The sequence below is a fragment of the Acanthaster planci genome, linkage group LG21 (assembly GCF_054643075.1).
Source record: "Acanthaster planci isolate LZ-2023a linkage group LG21, COTS_SCS, whole genome shotgun sequence".
NCBI classification, from domain to species: domain Eukaryota; kingdom Metazoa; phylum Echinodermata; class Asteroidea; order Valvatida; family Acanthasteridae; genus Acanthaster; species Acanthaster planci.
The window spans coordinates 7409723-7428233 of NC_141797.1; the positions used below are offsets into that span (position 1 = coordinate 7409723).

Below are 18511 nucleotides of genomic sequence, written 5' to 3' on the forward strand. Positions count from 1 at the left end.
AAAACTCACGCTGCATCGAAAACCCATATCCCATTTACAGAGCACAGACACACTACAAACACGTGGTTGCGGCGGCACACGTGCATGACTCGTGAGCGGACGCTGGTCGCTTTAATCTGTTTATTTCGCGACTTCGTGTTTCATCAAGAAATTAGTCTTTGAGTAATCGCTGGCACACCTACGTCATGACATTGATGGAGTGAGTACAATGAATTTTGCTTTTATTATTCCACACTTTACAGGAACAAAATGAGCACTGGACGTGCCTACATTCACTGGCTACATATGCATGGCCCATTTCTGGGAAAATGACATGAGTAACTTTTAGTAGGATTACTTTTTTATGTGCCTACTAAGATTTTGCACACATCTTGCAAACTGTTTATCCTTCAAATCGTTGGGTCTGACATGCTCCCCTGTACGTGCAGTTGTACCATATCCCATATAGGGCTTATGATTGATATAAGCCCACCCCAGCTTCACTCTGGCATGCTGTGCACGTTTGAATTTTTAAAATGATAATTGACGTGACTGCATCAGGATGGTGTAGATCAGTCAATAGTAGTCTGAGCAACTTGAACTCTTGCGAATTGCGTTTTAAAGATTTGGATGTGGTCCAGCGAAACATTGCAATGTGCACACACTGTATACTCATCAGTCACGTCAGTGTGAAGCGGCCAACTTGGTCTGGAATCAACTCGCTCCGAGTCAACTCCAGCTCAGGTCAAGTCGATCCCAAGTCAACCCGGTCTCATCAACTCAAGATTGAAGGCAGGCTCTTGGCTGCATCATGAATAAAAATTTTCCAAGCTAGTTTCAACACACTTTAGCATATCTGTAAAGTACACGTATTTCAAGAGTTCTTTGCATGTACTGTTCATGTAAATTTAGTGACATGTGCATGATGAGATGCCTGGCCTTGTAATTTGGGCAGGCCAGGCACTTGGATGCATCATTAATCACCATAGATAAGAAGGCAAAATCACAGTCTTTCTTGCTAGAATGACAAACGTTGGCATATAAGTATTTCCAGAAATCTAGCATTGCATACGTATACACTTTATTTACAAACACACCATATGTTAGCCTATTAAGCCTGACACAAATTTAACTTGGTTCCTGTACTTCTTGTTGTCAGTTGCTGTGGAAATTAGTGAGACTCAGACTTGAACTTAGACTGAGACCTTCTGGACTAGGACTCAAACAATGAGAACTTGGCTTCCAGGACTTGGCCCAAGCCCCCCCTCCCGCCTTGATTTTTAACTTTCTTTTACCACGCAAGACTGGCCGTGCAGGTGGTCTATGCGTTTATGTGTCTGCGGTGCCGCGGCATGCTCAAAATGGGAAAACAGCTAGACATGACAAGGTTTAGAATGCTCCCTGGTCTGTTTGGAAAGGCAGGCTATAATTGTCCAAATACAAAAGGATTTGCACAGAATCATGCAAATACGTTCTGTTCATGGAATTTCAAAAGTTTCCATGATTGACTTAGTAGTTTACAGTTTAATGAGTTGAAGTTTGTTCTGTAGTGGGACATGTTAGAGCAGACTGCCAGAAGTCATTGAGTCTGTCGTGTCTGTGATGGGTCGGAGTGATGTCCTTGAGCAGGGCAGACGTCGGACCTTGAGAACGAGAGCAACCATTAAGCTTGAGGTACCCAGGCAAAAGGAGATTTTTACACCAAAAATCACAGAGGTTCTCCTCGTCATTCTTCCATTTTCTTCCCAACGATCGCACCGTACCGTACATTTTGTGTGCATCGACACAGGGTGCGCATGCAGCGACAACCAAGGGCCAGTATAGCCGAGCTAGTTCCGCATGTCATTTGGACTATTTTTGGAGGTGGCAGTGTTTAACCAGTCACAGGTAGCACAGTACTTGGCCTGATGGTATCCCTCCAGTCACACAGCTCAGAGGCCAGCTCATTCCACCCCCTCCTCGATATATGGACAAACTGACCTTGCTAAATTGGCCATTGGCCCGGGTATGCGTACTGAGCGTGTGATGCACACAGATTATTCAGTACAATGGGACTGTCGGTCAGGAGATACGTAAATCAATCCTCCAATTTTTAAGATTGGTCTTAAAGTCTAAAAACCAGTTTTCAAGGTACCTTAAGGTTGCTCTCATGTGAAAATTTGATTGAAAAAGTTGAATTTGCATCACCAGTCATGGTACATGTACCGCAAAGGCCGGGTCAAAAAACCAGATTGCATTGCGACCCCGTATAAACAAACATGGCCGCAAGTCACACAGATAAGTGACTTTAGAACATCCTGTAGGCATAGTACCCACAGTTCTTGGGGTAAGCCTCCTAAATGTGGCAAATATCTTTTCTCCATCAATCATGTTCTTATTCTCAGCCTGGGCCTCTCACCTAGCCCAGATTGGACGGCACTTTCGGTCTCTTCAGTTAGGGTTATGTCCATGTATAGGACCTGGGTGGGACCACGAGAGGGCACAATTTTCCTAGCAACGGAGGCTCCTATGGTGGGAACTGCACCTAAGGAGACTATGAAGTACACGCATCGCAGTTGCGTCGCTACCAGGAAATGAACTCTCCCCTCCAACAGGCATGACATGGCTCTTTTCGACCAATGAGGGGGTGCTTCTGCTCAAGGCGGATAGACCTACATGTACATTTCAGAAAGAATTCCATAATGTATGATGATGTACACTTGTCCAGGCTTTTCTTCCCACCTCTAAAACTGAGCATCTCTTCATTGCCTTCTTCACTCATTATTACCCTGTAGTGGGCGCTAAAAGCGCTGTTGGATGACCAGATAAATAAATGAATAGAATATACACCCTTTGCACAAATGGACCATGGAGGAAGAAACCTTGTGACACTGGTCAGAAATGTTCAAGTGTTTTCCAAGTGAAAACCAGCAACATTTTCACTGCTAAATGTGGACCTTTTAGGACACTTTTTTTATTGCTTTGAGATGGCTGGTATTACCTAATAATGTTAGGTCATTGTAGGGGAATATTAGTGGCATCAGTAATGGATTTCGTTCCATACATGTAGGCCGACATCTCGACTAACGTCGAGGATATCAAGTAATCGTGCCATAGCATCTTGACTGTTAGTGTTCCCTCCCGTGACGCACTTGAAAAAATTGCCAAAACCCCACATTTGAGAAGTTCTGTAAACTTGATAATTTCTATTATTACCCTAATTTACATAAACTGAAACAAAGGTTTGTTAGAAAATTAATTTTACTTTTGGGCAGGTTTAGAAGTGTCCATTTTGCACTGAAGGAAATCAAAATTGGAAAATTGAGCCCAAAAAAAATGTCATTGGAAAGTTGTAGTGGGTGAGTAAAATCAGGAGTTTTGAATTAGATTAGTGTAAGTTTGATAAAATTTCACTTACTTTAAAATTTGAGGTAAAAATGTTGCTTCAGTAAGGCACTGGAGGCAAAAAAATCAAACTGTGCCAAAGTTATGGGTGCGCAGTTGGAGGGCTTCAACAATAAATCAAGGATGTTGCTTTGACAACAGTAAAAGCTGAAGGGATGCATTGTTTTGTTTTTTTGTAGGAGGAAGTTCACTAAGAGAAGATGATGGAGCAAGGAGTGGCCAATGAGTGGGCAGCATCAGTGGAGAGCACAGAACCTGAGTAAGTTCCTTCCCAGCACCGGGTTATTCAATGACAAGCTGGATTGAGAAAGGAACTTTATCCCTGCAAGTTTACTCATTTTCCCCTGTACTATGTCTTAATGCCAACCTTCCCAGATCCTTCAAAATCCTCCACGAGATCTGTGGAAGATTGAGGGAGGTAGAGCCCAGCCCAGCCTCTTTGAATTCCAATGGGACTCGATGTGTCCATAGAATTTTGGAGAATGTGTCATTCTGGGGAGGATTTTTGAGGATTTGGAAAGGTTTCCAGGAACCACCGTATTTCTATGCTGTCCTTACGTCTTGCTGCTTTACTTTGGCTACACTTTGTCAGCTCTGACAAGTTTGGCCTCACAGAAAATGATGAAGATGACTCTGATGCTAGCCGTAGCACAGACAGTGAGGGTGAAGTACATGTACTTTGTCCCAAGACTGTGTGTAAAAAGGCCCTGGATATTAGAAACAAAAGGAACAGTTCCATACAAAACCTTTGTACCGTGACTTCCTTTGTCCGACAAATTCGACATTCAGTGCAGCTTTCCAAGGAAAGATACTGCTTACATTTTTTGATAATTTTTCAATTTTGGGTGATGAAGTCACCACTTTGTTTTCACTGCTGAAGTTAACACCTTGAGTCGGTGATGACATCCGTATTTTACCTCCTTTTTGTTCTTCTCAAGGAGCGGGCTCAAGAGAGACTCAAGTTCCAGTCACGGTGAGGACCCAAGTGACAGCCACTCTGACAGTGATGAGGAGCAAGAACAGTGGATGGAGAAAACAGCAAGTAGAAAAGCTGTCACTTGTCAGTCGTATTTGTCATCTGTGAAGAAATCATTATTTGCAGGTAGATTTGGCCCAGGTACTTCCTGATGTCTTAATTAACCCTAAAAGAGCTTGGTTACATCGGACCACCTCATCAAGAAATGGGCTGTCCAATGCTGCATTTTTACAAATGACTTTCGTTCTCAAGTTTTATGTTAATCTGTCATATGGTTTGACAGTCACTCGGAAGTTGGCAATGGCAGTGGGAAAAGCATACATTCTTGGTTGACCTCTCTCAGAAAAATGGTGCTGTGCAAGAACGGTATGTTGGATTTTCACAAAAATGGTGTTCGAATGACCAAAATGAGTTATTAAAAAAACTTCAGAAGGCTTCTAGAAAATATGCACCTTGATAATATTGGAAAATATGTTAAAGGGGGTTAGATTGAGCAAATGGCTGCCTTGTCCCCTGGGGTTTCATAATTTGCTGTGCAGCACTGCTCTACATCAAAGAAGATGGATGGGGGGTAACTGTGGCAATTGTCCATCAAACATTAATTGGCCCCGTTCGTCCTTTTATTAACGTTTTTACCCGGCACAGGTCAGTTTTTCTTCCTCATAAATTACCCATTATTACAAGCCGTTATTAGAAGCCAAAGTGCACATCATGTGAAATTCTGATAAATTCCTGACATCCCTGTTTAGTTAATATTTTGAAAAGAAAATTTAACATATTTTCTCAAGTTTTAATCTGATAGAGCACTGAGAACTTTGTTTCCAAAAAGATTTCCAAACTGAAGTCTAAAAATTAAAATTACATACATTATAGGGATGTGTTCAGGCTACTTTAAGGTGGGCAGTGAATATGGACAAAATGTTAAGTGTCCAGAGCTCTTATTTAAAGAAGAATCTAGCTTCATTTTGACAAATATTGAACCAAAACACAAAAAGGGACCATGTTGTAAACACTGGTCAGTATTTTCAGTCACCATCCAAAATTTCCGATTTGTATCCAATTCAACAGACATGTGTACACTGTTGCATTATTTCTGCCCACACTTTCGGGATCAATCGTTTATTTCTGTAGGAGCTGTTGGTCCATAGATAGTTTAGGTTTGTGGTCTTCCCTGACTGACGTTACAGTATTCCTGTAAAATAGCGCCCTCACTTGTTGGGAAAAGGGAAAGACAATTTTAAGTGTTTAAAAATGTCACTTTTTGACTCACTAAAGCCTAAAGGGGTGTCTGGAAAAATATTATTAACAAAGAAAACAAATCACAAATGTTTTTAGAAGTAACGGGTCAGCAGTGTCAAAGGAATCCTCTTGTCATAGTTCATTTTCTGACATGAAAATGGACGAAAAACAATGGACACTAACATTTTTTTTAAATAAAAGGTGTGAGAATAAGGAGCGATCCTTTACTTTTTGAAGAAATGTCACAATTTCTCCTTCAACTTAGTTCCTTTTGTGATTAATTGCTTCCCCAGACCTCCTCATATGAAAGCTGTGGGTATGCCCCAGGAGAAGCAGACCATGATGCTGATGACAAGAGCGCCCTCGCCTCCTTCAACCTGGAGAGAAAGGAGATGGAGGACAAGATCCTATGGGACTGCACAGAGATGATTCATGAGAATGTCAAGGAGAGGAGGTAACTCAGACAGATGCCAGTCCTCGCCTCCATTCACTGAGGAGGAACAGTTTCCAAGATTGAAGGAGGGATCCTCATCAGAATCTAAGGCACTGATGCACAAAAAGGCAAGGAAAGGAGTCTTCTCAGAGATGCAGTTCCTCGCTTCCACCTTAGTGATGGAGCAAGCCTATCTGCATCTGTACACTACCCAAAGGATCATGTGTAGCGATTAATAAGTTAATCGCAAAAAAATGAGCGTCATTTAATTTGGCTATTTTCTGGCATCAAAACAAGAAACTTCCATGACACTGAAAAAAAAACTTTGGTCAGAACCTTGTCGAGGTCCTATACAACCCTGAAAATGGTGTTTAAAGAACTGAGTTTTGACTGAGTAATGTGAGGGCGCTGTTTATGAGTTAGAATGATATCTCGGTAATGTGAGGGCGCTGTTTATGAGTTGGAATGATAACCTGGTAATGTGAGGGCACTATTTGTGATTCTAAATCACAGAAATGAAGCACTTTGAAGATCCATCTCAGCATAAAAAAAAATTACATTTAACTATTGAGACCCTTTTATTCAGTAAAATAATGCAATGTCTGACATGTATCTGCTTTAAATCTTCCCCCAAATCACATATTTTATAATCATCTGTAAAAATGATGATTGATACAAAAAAACCAAATTTGTTGTTGTCAGGACACTAAAAAAAAACAGCTTCAGAGTTTTCCAAAACCTAAACACAATATGGTAAGAGGTCGGATATTTCAAGTCACTTTTTCTCGAAATGTCCTGAAGTAAGACGCGTGTACGTCATTTTACCACAGTAGGGTCGTATAGTACTGGCCAGTCTCATTCATGTCATTGTAGCCCCCCCCCAGACTCTCTAAGACACTCCCAGTCTCTCACCCCCTTGCCGCTGAGTCATCCCATCCTTAATTTATGTGCAAAGAGAGAGAAAGGTGGCCATTTTGAAGTTGTGCGAATACCTGAGCAATGCACATCGCCCAATGCTTTTTGACCCTTCCAGCTATTTAGTTGGGCTCTGAAACACGACTAATTAATTGCATTGTCTCACATTCCATGGTGCTCAACCAAGCATGATCGTGAGCTTCAGTGTATACAATAAGTGAAGTCGATGAGGCACACACCTGGCTGAAATTTTCAAAGACAAATGTCTGCTCCTTTAATTTTTTTGAGTAGTGTATATTGGTATACAGTACAATGCTGCTATAATGAACAGGGCAGGGTCCATACGCAATGCTTGGTGTAGCATACCTCCCCAACTATTGCAATTTCATTGGTACTGTTCCAATCGTTGCATTTTCATCTATAAGCCTAAAAATCACATTGTTCCGATTTCCATAAAAAAAGGGGGGGGGAAATTCCCGACAAAAGAAGGTGCTATTTGCCAAAACAGAGAGGGTGCCTATTTCCTCTGGTGAAAAACCAGTTGTTGGGTTCTTGTTTTGTGTAAAACATTCCTCTTGTGCGGCTGCTTGTTTTGCCATGGGCTCCCAACATGGCCGTTCCAATTTCGGAGTTTATTGACATCTTAACTTTTGAGTCGCTGTCATCAGTCCTAACATTTTTTTCTTTAATTTAAAGCAAATTTGTGATGTTCAGTAAAAGTGCGCAGAAAATTTGGGAGCCAAGATTCATGTTCCATATACCGAATTGTTCAGTATAGTGGCGTTGTACTGTACTTACATCCAACTTATTCATGACTTAAGAGGTACTCTGTAAATTGAATAGACAATTGGTCAGTTTGTTTTTGAAGAAAGACTTTTGTTTGCCTTTATTTTTTTCATCGTAACGCATTGACTCATATTAATGCACATTTAAAAACATTCATATTTACATTTAAGTTATCAAGATGCTATATGTACTTCAAAATTTGCAAATAATTACAATTTGGAAAGACTCTAGACACTTTGTTACTACTTCGTTTGAGGACTAAAAGCTTGTAACTATTGCTTCGTTTTAAAAATTGAATGGTATTCCCATTCAGGCAGCCAAAATGCCACTGTTCAGTCAACCCAGTGGCTGCTCTGAACCTCACTTTTTAACAAGTTCATCCCCCGAACAGAGATACTGGCAAATGGGAAGAACCACCGACATAGGGCTGGATAGCTCAGTTGGTAGAGCCCTGGTACGGTGTTCCAGAGGTCGCAGGTTGAAATTCCGCTCCTGTCAGTTTCTTTGTTCATCTTTCTAAGTTTTTTCCTTTTTTAATTCTATGTGCATTTTGTATTTTCAAAGTTGTACATCCACATTGCCAGCGCATTAGAAAAAATTCTTTTATTTAAAATTATCACAAAACTGCAAGTCGTTTGCAACTGCAAATCGTTGGCTCAGTGCTGAAAGGTCATTACTGCATAAATGTAATTTTTGTAAACACTCTGAGGGCCTTACTCTGTGCATGAAAGAAATATTTGATTTAAACAGCTTTCTCTTTTTTTTAGTCATAAAATTTTTTTTTCAGCCAAAATGTTTAAATTTTAACCAATTCTGTTTCCCAAATTAATGTCTAAAACTATATTTTTCACTAAACACCTTTTAGTGCATTCTAAGGACCTTTTAGGCCCGACATGAACTTTGTTTCATATGAAAATATTACCTTGCAAAAATGCTTTGTATGTAAAAACAATCCCCATTAATTGCTATAACCAGTTAATTTCTATTTGCAAGTGAAATAAATGGTGATTTATTCAAACTAACAGAACAACTTGTTTGTACGTGTATATCTATTTGTGAAACTGTAGTCTTTTGCCACTTAACCCTTCTCCTAATCTGGACCATTGCCAGAGTTTAAGGTACATCCGTTTCCATCTTTAGATGCCAGTCTTCCAAGCTCCTTATTTACATTGTAAAGTTCCCTCTTGGAGCCTTTTAGTCTCAATCTTATAAGGGCCACAATAAACTCAATAGCAATATGGGATCCTCAGAGCTCTAATACTGATAGTCCCAAGCCCTCAGCCATCCACTCTACCCTTCCTATCAGCTCTCAGACTTCCAGCCCCGAGGACTTCCACCCTTGCCCATCTCCAGTACACAGTTTGGCTGAAAAATATTCTAAGTCCAAACAATGGAAGGTTTAACATTTAGAAACGAGCACACTTTTTCAAGAAAGTGCCGTGGCATAGCGGTTAAGGACACTAACTGCTATGCACAAGGACCTGGGTTCAATTCCAGGTGGGCATGCACAATTTTGTTAAAAAACTTAGTAAAAAAAAAAAAAAAAAAAAAAAAAAAAACCTCCTTTTCCAGGGACCCCAGGATTTGAACCAGGATCCCTTGGCCTGGCAGCCAGCAAGCTAACCACCAGGCCAATCGCCTCTTGAAAGATATAATTTCGAAACTTATATTTAAAGGTTAGGATTGTGCAATTTCAAAAAGGTCAGAGGGCATAGCACATTTGCATGTATTTAAATAACAAAACAGAAATTTCAATATGTTAAAAAGACAGAGAATACACAAAATATTCAGACCTTGCATGTTTTTCAGTATATTTTAGTTCAAACATATATTTGCAAACCTTTCTATGTTTACACTTCCAAATGTTCAGTTTTATATCATGTACATGTCACTAAAAATTCAACTGTGTTGGCTGAAACTTGAACACATAACTTGGAGAAACATTCTCCTAGGATTGAAACGTTAGGTCCTCGAATTTTTCAATTTAGAGAATATTTCACAATTTCGGTATCTTGCTATAAACATTAAAATTTGTCAGCTTTTCCGGGTGAGCGGGGGGCACTACTGCTATGGTGTAAATCAGGGAATTCAGGCATCATTCAGTTCTTTTTTTCCTCTTTCCATTACCACTCTGCCATTAAGGCAGTGTTCAGTTCTGTTTTTCCTCTTTCCATTACCACTGTGCCATTAAGGCAGTGTTCAGTTCTTTTTTCCTCTTTCCATTGCCACTGTGCGATTAAGGCAGTGTTCAGTTCTTTTTTCCTCTTTCCATTACCACTGTGCCATTAAGGCAGTGTTCAGTTCTGTTTTCCTCTTTCCATTACCACTGTGCCATTAAGGCAGTGTTCAGTTCTGTTTTCCTCTTTCCATTACCACTGTGCCATTAAGGCAGTGTTCAGTTCTTTTTTCCTCTTTCCATTACCACTGTGCCATTAAGGCAGTGTTCAGTTCTTTTTTCCTCTTTCCATTACCACTGTGCCATTAAGGCAGTGTTCAGTTCTGTTTTCCTCTTTCCATTACCACTGTGCCATTAAGGCAGTGTTCAGTTCTGTTTTCCTCTTTCCATTACCACTGTGCCATTAAGGCAGTGTTCAGTTCTTTTTTCCTCTTTCCATTACCACGCTGCCATTAAGGTAGCGTCAGTTCTTTTTTCCTCTTTCCATTATCACTGTGCCATTAAGGCAGTGTACAGTTCCTTTGTTCCTCTTTCCATTACCACTGTGCCATGAAGGCAGTGTTCAGTTCTTTTTTTCCTCTTTCCATTACCACTGTGCCATTAAGGTAGTGTTCAGTTCTTTTTTCCTCTTTCCATTACCACTGTGCCATTAAGGCAGTGTTCAGTTCTTTTTTCCTCTTTCCATTACCACTGTGCCATTCAGGCAGTGTTCAGTTCTTTTTTCCTCTTTCCATTGCCACTGTGCCATTAAGGCAGTGTTCAGTTCTGTTTTCCTCTTTCCATTGCCACTGTGCCATTAAGGCAGTGTTCAGTTCTGTTTTCCTCTTTCCATTACCATTGTGCCATTAAGGTAGTGTTTAGTTCTATTTTCCTCTTTCCATTACCACTGTGCCATTAAGGCAGTGTTCAGTTCTTTTTTCCTCTTTCCATTACCATTGTGCAATTAAGGCAGTGTTCAGTTCTTTTTTCCTCTTTCCATTTCCATTGCGCCATTCAGGCAGTGTACAGTTCCTTTGTTCCTCTTTCCATTACCACTGTGCCATGAAGGCAGTGTTCAGTTCTTTTTTTCCTCTTTCCATTACCATTGTGCCATTAAGGTAGTGTTCAGTTCTTTTTTCCTCTTTCCATTACCATTGTGCCATTAAGGTAGTGTTTAGTTCTATTTTCCTCTTTCCATTACCACTGTGCCATTAAGGCAGTGTTCAGTTCTTTTTTCCTCTTTCCATTACCATTGTGCAATTAAGGCAGTGTTCAGTTCTTTTTTCCTCTTTCCATATCCATTGTGCAATTAAGGCAGTGTTCAGTTCTTTTTTCCTCTTTCCATTACCACTGTGCCATTAAGGCAGCGTTCAGTTCTTTTTTCCTCTTTCCATTACCATTGTGCCATTCAGGCAGTGTTCAGTTCTTTTTTCCTCTTTCCATTTCCATTGCGCCATTGACACAGTGTTCAGTTCTTTTTTTCCCTTTAATCTTTCCATTACCATTGTGTGATGTAGTAGGCTTCATGGTATGATAATAGCGCCCTCTATGGTTGGTCAGCATTTTATAGCAGAGCCTCTGATGCAGCAAGCACAATGGACATTCCTCTGGCCAGGACTGCTAGGAGAAACCAATCAAAGTCATCAAGTTCTGTCAATTTTTTTCCAGTGTTCACCTTAAGTTGCCAGGTTATTTTGTACCATCTCACAGTCAAGATCTTGGCCACCCCAAGCCCGATTTTTTTTCAACACTGGGCGTGCATGTAAAACATTCCTCATCAATACAGATGAGGAGTTTCAAATCAATCTGACATACAACTTATAGTTTATATGGTCATTTAAAGTTGAGGGTTAAAAGCGTACTAGACACCGTGTGCACTCAGCATACCAGTTGAAAGTGCAGGTACATTTTTTTGGTTGACCTGTTTCGGGAAAGTTGGAGCTGCATGAGAACAGTATGTGTGATTTTCACAGAGCTGCTGTCAAAGTGACTGTTACATGAAACTGAAGGCTCAGCTTGGCCAAGTGGTTAGGGTCTATGGTCTCCAATCACAGGGTTAGAGGTTCGAATCCAGCTGCTGGCAGTATGTTGTGGCTCTTGGCAAACCACTTCACCCCCTGCTTGCCTCTCTCCACCCAGGAGTATAAATGGGTACCAGCATTAGCTGGGGAAGCAACCTGCGATGGACTGGCATCCCATCCAGGGGGGAATAGAAATATTCTCAGTCGTTTCATGCCAAGGAAACCCAAGATAAACACCGACCTGATGAGCCAAACTAGCTCGGACCAGAATTGCTTTTTTTTTTGCTTTTTCTTTCAGGAAACTGGGTTGTTTGTAACAAGAAAGATAAATGTAAGTGCAATTTTCACAGAATTGGTGTCAAAAGACCACAAAAGAGTTACTGAAAATCTCCTAAAGGCTCAACTACTGTACTTTGGCGATATCAGAAAAAATCATGAGGGGGCAGATTCTATCTACTCCCTGGTCCTTTTAGGGTCAAATGAATGCACACAACTAACTGCACAATGGTGATTGTTAAGCTGTCACACCTGAAAGTGATTTGGTTCAGGTAATGTCTTATGACCTTTATTGGCTTGAATGTCTATATTTGCAATCTTCCATATTCCCTTGACGTCACTTTGGGAATGTGTCTGTGACATCAATGCATGGCCTCAGCATCATCTTCAACACTTGAAAAGACAACTTACAGTCACTGCAGAAGACAGACTCCTCCTGGATGGACAGCACGTTTCTTCCACTCTCACAACCATCTCTGCTTCTATCCACTTGCCAACAAGTGCCCTAACAATAAAGAAAAAGTTAACTGGACTGGAGAAATAGAAAGGCCTCATTTCTGTCGATCAAAATGAATGATTCCAAAGCCATTTTCACAATTAAAACAAGCACAATATATAACCCTAACTGTTCAGGGTTGTTTGGCTAGACACATCAGTCTGCATCATTTTGTCAAAGTGATTTGCTTGCCCGGTATAACAAGATCCAACAGGTCAACTCTTCCCAAGGCCAAACAGCCTGGGAGTCTGTGGTTGCCTGTCACCACAAGATCCAGCAGTGGTATTGTTCAATGGGACTAGCTCCCATTGTCTCAACATGACCAGTTTGTTTGGCTGGTGTTGATTGCCCAGTGCATCAAGAGGCATGTTCCCATTGGACTTTCTTTGGTTAACTTACCGCGACTTTCCTGCAGAATTACAAAATTAAATCCAATGGGAACACACGGTAAACTAACGTCCCTGTCAACTTACCTCAATCGTGATGTAAAACTAACAGGCCGAAAAGGGTCGCGGAAGATTTCCGCGCAGCCACGGTAAGTTAGCAGGGGCGCAAAAAGTCCAATGGGAACAGTTCCCATACAATGTAGATTGACCTCGATCACGCTAAACATACGAACCAGACTACTGCCTACACAGAGAAAATGGTTGTATGGTTCCCAGCCTCCAGCTCCATGCGTACAGTACAGCAGCATGCCACGCACACAGTGAAGCATGCCCGGATAAAGCTAAACACACATTGTGTACGGGACTTTTTTTGTATGAGTTCGTCATCTTTGTGGCAGATTTGGCCGAATTTGTCTGATTTTATCTTTGTTTTTGTCAGATTTTGCCGATTTCATCATGATTTGTACAGCGCAGGCAATGCAATGAGCTGGTCTAATTAGGCCTAACACAGCGAATAAACATTCCGTTACGAGTTAAAAAAGTCCACGTGGGAATGTGCGGTAGACTGACATGAAGGAAAGTGAATGTCCAATGGGAACACGGCTACAATGCATCAGACTTTTACATCTCCTGCAGTATGCCGCATCTGGTGGGGTTAGGGTCAAGGTCAGTGTTTGCAAAGTGATACATGCAGTTTTCACCATTTTTTTAAACCTCTCCTCTAAAGGTTGTGGACTGCTGGCTCTCTTTGATTCCTCAATCTGACCGTCTTGCTTGGACCTTCATCAATGTTCCAAGAGCAGGTGTTATGACAATAAGGGGGCTTGATCTGTGAAATTAAAATAATCATAAAATGATTTAACTAATTCACCCATTTATAATAAAAGATTTTCTTTTTGCAAGACAAATATTCATTTTCATGTTGTCCTTTTTAAGGAGTTGCAACAAACTGTTCAAAGATTCAAAATTGTGGCTTTCATCAGTAAATTTTTGGGGAAATTATACCCCAAGACAGGTTTAGCGTCGCTTATGTTCTCAGCCAGAAAATATTTGTCATCATGCGTACGAAGTGTATACCATCCAGCGCTGTGCAGTCTCTTCAGTTTTTAATTTAGTTCTCTAAGACAACAGAAATTAACACAGAACTGTACATTTGTTTTGATGGCTGCACCAAGTGGCAACTTCAACTTTATTTTAAATAAGGAAAGATTTGCAGCTGAAGCAGATACATAATTCAATTTATGCCTGATCTTCCTGACCCTATAGGGGAGGGGAAGGTTATCTCCCCCTCCCACACACACAGATAAGTGTGTATTTGCCTGCAACTGGGGACCCCCTATTGTTCCTCTTTTGTTTGTACTTCAACTTTTTTAGAAGACCACCCATATGTTTTGTACACAGTTGTCAATTGGGGAACCTCTGTCAATTGGGGACCTTATTGTCCTCTATTGTTAAGGGTCCCCAATTGAATGCAGAAACAAACTCATAACACCTTCCACCACTTTCCACCTTCCACCACTTTCCACCTTCCACCACTTTCCACCTTCCACCACTTTCTACCTTCCACCACTTTCCACCTTCCACCACTTTCCACCTTCCACCACTTTCCACCTTCCACCACTTTCCACCTTCCACCACTTTCCACCTTCCACCACTTTCCACCTTCCACCACTTTCCACCTTCCACCACTTTCCACCTTCCACCACTTTCCACCTTCCACCACTTTCCACCTTCCACCACTTTCCACCTTCCACCACTTTCCACCTTCCACCACTTTCCACCTTCCACCACTTTCCACCATCCACCACTTTCCACCTTCCACCACTTTCCACCTTCCACCACTTTCCACTCCACGCAGCCCCCCTCCCCCAAAAGAAATTCTGCCCCTCTTCTCTTTCCCTTTCATGGGTGGAGGGTGAAGCCACCTCAGCTGCCTAATTGTGATCAAATCAGAATTGTTAGCAGGTGCCAATTACATGTACGTGTGCTGAGCATGATGTCATATCCAGACTTACATGTCTCCATCGTTCCAGTCATCTCTTACCAGATTGCCAGCTGTCAGGTGTGTATGCAGGTGTGGGGTCCAGCATCTAATTGTGCCAATGTAATGTAGGTGTACAGGGCGCATTCGATTACAAGGCAGACCTGGAAAATCAGCAAGCCATCACAATGAGGGAAACTCAAACCAACTGAAGAATCTTCATTGGCAAAGTTGCAGGGAACTGAATCAATAGGGACTCACATGCCCAATCTACATGTACATGTACTGTAAGTATCAAAACCAAAAGAACACTGATCAACCCTTCGAAAAAATGACCAAACTGACAAATTAAATAAGACTTGAAAACCATGAAATAAAGTTTAACCAAAAAAGAGCTGGGAGACTGTGGAATCACAGATCAGCCAAAACTTTACACTTCTCCACTGCCGTGCTCAATGCACCGTACATAGAGTACCTAAGTGAATACGTCACGCGCACAATTAGTGTGTAAAAGGCATTAGAGCAGTCTTACTTGATCGGCAGTAATTCTGCTACCGCGTAATTTTAACGTGTTTTTAATGGGTGGAGTTGAGTAATACGTACGGTGAAGGAATCACCCTAACTAGGCCTCCACATATTTTAATCCGGCACTCTTCTCATTCATTCATTGCCAGTGAAGATCTTGAGAAAATCACAGTAACAAAATCATGGTATTGAGATGACAAATAATTCATCAACAGGCATGACGGTCAGGAATTCGCCATTTGGGCAAATTGAACATGATAAACTACTGGGGGAATTAATCAAAAAGGCAATTGAGAAATACCTGTATGTGGCTGATACTGTTCACGGCCGGGGAGCTTTATCCCAATGTTTGAGCCTTCCTCCACTTGTTTCTAGTTTAGGAGTAGGGCCATATATATGGAGGTATAGTCCACTAGCCAGGCCCTAATAAAGTTGAGTCTCTAATGTGCCACTCTTCGACGTTTCCTTGACTTTCCTCATGCATCCCTGCCAAACCTCTTTGCTGAAACTTTCAATTCAGTTACAGTAAATAATGATATTATAACCTTTAAAATACATGCTACCGATCACCTCTGTGAACAATTTTGGTGTAATGAAATTTAAAAACCTGAAATTCAAAAACGACAAACATCCAGAAATTAACACAAATTCAGCTGACTGTTTCCTATTTGTGGCACACTTGAACAAATCTCTGAAAATTCCACATCCCACATACAAGTAAGAAGTTTTTCAAAGTTGACAAATTCTAATATTATATACCCCTAAATAGAGGTGCCTGTACGTGTACAAACTTATTTTCAGAAATGTAGGCGTGAGGTTAGTATACTTTCTTCACTGTGGGTACATTTTCAAAGCGTTCATTTTGCACTTCAAAAATAATAAATAAAAACTGGAAATCAGGTCCATAGACCTACATACAGTACGTGACTGATGTAACTGCAATTGTGCAAAGGCTTTGGAACTCAGAACAGTGCACAGTGACAGAAGCAAGTGTGTGAACTCCATATTTTTGTCATGTATGATGTAGGCCTACATTACCCTGACTTACTGTATTGTATACTCCTCCATCACATACCGGGCTCTGTCCCGATGCATAGGGATTTCTTTCGAAAAGGGGCATAACTAAACATCCGCTTGATTTTAGGAGCTGAAATCGCACTGGTTTGTTCGCCTACTTATGGGGTAAACTATCCCATAGGTTGCTACATGTAATTGCAGAAAACTCGCACTTCTCCTCGTTTGGAAGACAAAATGTTGCCTTTTTGTTGCCGTTTTCCACTCGGCACAAATTTTACCCCACTTGCACTAAAACTGACGGCTGTTTCATCACTTTCATGTCACGTCGCAGAGTGCGAGCTGCGCTACCAATCATTTGCCGCAAGCAGTGTGTGACTGGACAGGGAACCAGTCAAGGGCATTGCGTATTAGCTGCACATGTCAGTATAGGACTATATGTGTAAATTTACATGCAATGTTAGAATTCTGAAATGGCAACATTTGTCAGCTCAGCCAGAAAGACTGTGATTTTGCCTTCTTATCTATGGTAATTAATGATGCATCCAAGCGCCTGGCCTGCCCAAATTACAAGGCCAGGCATCTCATGCACATGTCAGTAAATTTACACGAACAGTACATGCAAAGAACTCTTGAAATACGTGTACTTTAATACAGATATGCTAAAGCATGTGAAAACTAGCTTGGAAGATTTTTATTCATGCTGCAGTCAAGTGCCTGCCTTCAATCTTGAGTTGTCGAGACTGAGTTGACTTGGGACCGAGTTGACCTGAGATGGAGTTGACTCGGAGCGAGTTGATTCCAGACCAAGTTGGCGACTTCACACTGACATGACTGATGAGTATACAGTGTGTGTACATTGCCATGTTTCGCTGGACCATATCCGAATCTTTAAAAGGCAATTCCTAAGAGTCCAAGTTGCTCAGACTACTATTGACTGATCTACACCATCGTGATGCAGTCACGTCAATTATCATTTTAAAAATTCAAATATGCACAGCATGACAAAGTGAAGTTCGGCTAGCACTCAGAAAAATGTATTTTTGACCTAGTTTGGCTTATATCATATGGGATGGCCTAGTACTGGGAGTATTACAGCTGTGCGTAAGCACATCATCACACCCAACGACTTGTTTGGAAGGGCTAAACAATTTCCAAATGTGTGCACAATCTAAGTGGGCATATAGGCCTACTAAAGTTACTCGTGTCATTTTCACAGAAATGGGCCATGTACATGTACTGTAGGCATGCCTAGGATTAGTCTCAATATGGGCTTTTCCAGGCTCCATGGTCTCCAGGAGCCTCTAGGTCTATGAATTTTATTCCTGTCAAGTGTGGAATAATAAAAGTAAAATACATTGTACTTACTCCATATCACGTAGGTGTGCCAGCGATTCCTCAGAGACTAATTTCTCACGTGTTGTCTTGATGATACACAAAGTCACGAAAATAAACGGATTAAGGCGACCACCGTGTGCTCAATATTCACACTTGCACGTGTGTCACCGCACCCACGTGTTGTTTGCAGTGTTCTGTATGTAAAGGTTTTCGAGGCAGCGTGAGTTTCGCGTAGTGACGTCATGCACCAAGTGCCTGCCTAGCGCCGACGACTCGGCCTGAGTCCGAAACGGGCTTCCAGAGCTACGGCTAGGTCTCTCCACGTACTTCCAATGGAGCGAAGACCCAGACCTAGCTCTAGACAACATATTCGGATCTAGGGGGGTATATATATATTTTTTTGGCGTTCCGAGTGCGCCCTCAAGTGCATTTGAATCACAGAACAACCTGAATAATTAATAGCTCTCTGTACGTTTACCGCATTCAAATTGATCAAGCTCATCTTTCCAATTCAAATTTCCTGAGGTGAAAACAAATATTTAATGAATGTGGACAGATACATACGCCTACTGCCTACGGAAAGTTGAGTTTTGTGGTGTGCGTATTG

The 18511-nt window shown here is 41.3% G+C and overlaps 2 long non-coding RNA genes across 8 annotated transcripts; one reads left to right on the forward strand and one right to left on the reverse strand.

The window, feature by feature from the left end:
• Nucleotides 1-32: 32 nt before the first annotated feature.
• Nucleotides 33-9113, forward strand: LOC110982344 (uncharacterized). Of its 3 annotated transcripts, none has more exons than XR_015423573.1 (4): nt 33-199; nt 3543-3622; nt 4302-4465; nt 5872-9113. It is a non-coding gene; the product is annotated as an uncharacterized LOC110982344 (long non-coding RNA). The 3 variants fall into 3 exon arrangements; XR_015423574.1 differs by having other exon boundaries at nt 4302-4405; XR_015423575.1 differs by lacking the exons at nt 4302-4465; nt 5872-9113 and adding an exon at nt 3956-4048.
• Nucleotides 9114-9506: 393 nt separating this feature from the next.
• LOC110982336 (uncharacterized) lies at nt 9507-18491 on the reverse strand. 5 transcript variants are annotated; one of them, XR_015423578.1, is made up of 6 exons: nt 17935-18491; nt 15854-16060; nt 14879-15191; nt 13748-14538; nt 12576-12669; nt 9507-11484 (listed from the first exon to the last, which is right to left on the reverse strand). It is a non-coding gene; the product is annotated as an uncharacterized LOC110982336 (long non-coding RNA). The 5 variants fall into 5 exon arrangements; XR_015423579.1 differs by having other exon boundaries at nt 9507-11487; XR_015423580.1 differs by having other exon boundaries at nt 9507-11487; nt 12576-13875; nt 15062-15191.
• Nucleotides 18492-18511: the final 20 nt, after the last annotated feature.